General features: G+C 41.0%; 1 pseudogene across 1 annotated transcript; it reads right to left on the bottom strand.

Moving 5' to 3' along the window:
* Positions 1-1346: 1346 nt before the first annotated feature.
* LOC308244564 (large ribosomal subunit protein uL23-like) lies at positions 1347-1869 on the bottom strand (annotated as a pseudogene). Its single transcript has one exon. The product of its transcript is annotated as a large ribosomal subunit protein uL23-like (transcript).
* Between the last annotated feature and the right edge of the window lie 1144 nt (positions 1870-3013).

The following is a 3013-nucleotide window of genomic DNA, read 5'->3' as shown; positions in this document are numbered from 1 at the left end:
TTCTTTTCTATTTGTTTTAGTTTTAAATTATTTTATTATATTTAAGTTTAATTTGAAAGGCTTTTGTACCTTTCCTTTGTTAGGCAATTTTATTTTGCCTTTGCCATCTTCAATATAAGGTATGTTATTGTGCTATGATTCCTCCATTTTTTGAAGTTTCAAATTATAATAATTAGTGTTTACATTCTTCTTGTTAAAATGTTTGAAATGAATAAAACTATTGAAATTAAAAAAAAGACCGTACCCTTTTATGTAATGATGTTTACTTTGAATTTATATTAGTTCACACAAACACTCCATCCATGCTTTTGTTCCGGCCCTCCGGTCCAGTTTAAGAACCCATTGTGGCCCTCGAGTCAAAAAGTTTCCCCACCCCTGGTCTAGTCAGTATCTTATGTTAGGTTTCCAAGGAGCTAAACTCCCACTTTCTCTCTGGGGTTTGTTTACTCAACTCTCACAGGTTCATCTTGGGCCAAGATTCTGGCAGGTGGGGGTGGGGTGTATTGGTGGGGGCTCATATTAGTGTAGCTTCACCATGAAAAATTCTGCTAGGATTATAATCAGTTAAAAATTACTGATTATAGCCATGTCAGCATGGTTCAGTGGTTGAGCATCCACCTATGAACTAGGAGGTCACAGTTCCATTCATAGTCAGGGCACATGCCAAGGTTGTGGGCTTGATCCCCAGTAGGGGGCATGCAGGAGGCAGCCGATCAATGGTTCTCTCTCATCACTGATGTTTCTATCTCTTTCTCTCTCTCCCTTCCTCTCTGAAATAAATAAAAATATATTTAAAAAAAAGACCAATTATAGGTTCCACTTTACATACATTGGAGATCAATGTATGACACTATGTGTGTTGTGAAATCCAGACCTCCTCAAATGTATTGCGAATTCTTTTTTTAAAATTTAATAAATCTTTATTGTTCAGATTATTACAATTGTTCCTCTTTTTTCCCCCATAGCTCCCCTCCACCTGGTTCCCACCCCACCCGCTGCCCTTACCCTCCCCCCACCACTGTCCTCATCCATAGGTGTACGATTTTTGTCCAGTCTCTCCCCACACCCCCCCACACACCTTTCCCCCTGAGAATTATCAGTCCACTCCCTTTCTATGTCCCTGATTCTATTATATTCACCAGTTTATTCTGTTCATCAGATTTTTTTATTCACTTGATTTTTAGATTCACTTGTTGATAGATATGTATTTGTTGTTCATAATTTTTATCTTTACCTTTTTCTTCTTCTTCCTCTTCTTAAAGAATACCTTTCAGCATTTCATATAATACTGGTTTGGTGGTGATGAACTCCTTTAGCTTTTTCTTTTTCTTTTTTTTTTTTTTACAGTGTAAAATTTTTATATTTAGAATTAGGCAGCTGGACTCAGTTTAGATGATTCCAATTTTGTTGGCAACATCCAAAGCATCATAGTCAGGAGCCAGTCTAACATATGCCTTCTTCTCGCCATCAGGCCTGATCAGGGTGTTGACCTTGGCCACATCAATGTCATAGAGCTTCTTCACAGCCTGTTTGATCTGGTGCTTGTTGGCCTTGACATCCACAATGAACACAAGTGTATTATTGTCTTCTATCTTCTTCATGGCTGACTCGGTAGTTAGGGGGAACTTGATGATGGCATAGTGGTCAAGCTTGTTTCTCCTGGGTGCGCTCTTTCGAGGGTATTTAGGCTGCCTCCGGAGCCTTAGTGTCTTTGGCCGTCGGAAGGTGGGTGACGTGCGGATCTTCTTTTTTTTTGTGGCTGTGGACGCCTTTCAACACTGCTTTCTTTGCCTTCAAAGCCTTTGCTTTGGCTTCGGCTTTGGGAGGGGCAGGGGCTTCCTTCTTAGCTTTCGGCGCCATCTTCATAAAAAGGGTTCTTAGCTTTTTCTTGTCTGTGAAGCTCTTTATCTACCCTTCAATTCTGAATGATAGCTTTGCTGGGTAGAGTAATCTTGGTTGTAGGTTCTTGCTATTCATCACTTTGAATATTTCTTGCCACTCCCGTCTGGCCTGCATAGTTTCTGTTGAGAAATCCGCTGACAGTCGTATGGGTGCTCCCTTGTAGGTAACTAACTGTTTTTTCTTGCTGCTTTTAAGATTCTCTGTCTTTTGCCCTTGGCATTTTAATTATGATGTGTCTTGGTGTGGTCCTCTTTGGATTTTTGTTTGTTTGGGGTTCTCTGAGCTTCCTGAACTTGTAAGTCTATTTCTTTCACCAGGTGGGGGAAGTTTTCTGTCATTATTTCTTCAAATAGGTTTTCAGTATCTTGCTCTCTCTCTTCTTCTGGCACCCCCATAATTAGGATGTTGGTACGCTTGAAGTTGTCCCAGAGGCTCCTTCCACTATCTTCATATTTTTGGATTCTTTTGCTTTTCCGGTTGAGTGTTTTTTGCTTCTTTGTATTTCAAATCTTTGACTTGATTCTTGGGATCCTCTAGTCTGCTGTTGGATCTCTGTATAATATTTTTTACTTCAGTCATTGTATGCTTGATTTCTGATTGGTCCTTTTTCATATCCTCGAGGGTCTCGCTAAATTTATTGGCCTTTTCTAGAAAATTCTTGAAAAACCTTATAACTGTGGTTTTGAACTCTATATCCAGTATTTTGCTTTCCTCCATTTCTTTCATTTGTGATCTGTTTCTTTGTCTCCACATTTTGGCTTCTTCCCTGAGTTGATAGAGTGGCTTTGTGTGCTAGGTGTCCTATAGGGCCCAGTGGCTCAGCCTCCCCAGTTAACCTGAGGTGGACACTCTTGGTGCACCCCTTTGTGGGCTGTGTGCACAGTCTTGTTGTAGTTAAGCCTTGATTGTTGTTGGTATCACTGGGAGGAATTGACCTCCTGGCCAATTGGCTGTGAGAATCAGCTTTGTCTATGCTGGGAGAACTTCTGTGCTGGAGACACCCTTATGGGAGAAGACTTGCAAAAGCCTCTGTGCTCAGCTTGAATGGGGCGGAGTCTCAGGGCGGAGCAGACAGCATTGGTTTTCCATCAGCCCTGCCCTAATAGGCCCC

The sequence above is a fragment of the Plecotus auritus genome (genome assembly GCF_963455305.1).
Source record: "Plecotus auritus genome assembly, chromosome: 3".
In the NCBI taxonomy this organism is placed as follows: Eukaryota; Metazoa; Chordata; class Mammalia; order Chiroptera; family Vespertilionidae; genus Plecotus; species Plecotus auritus.
Note: the sequence above shows the minus strand (reverse complement) of the source record. Positions and strands in the feature narration are given on the sequence as shown.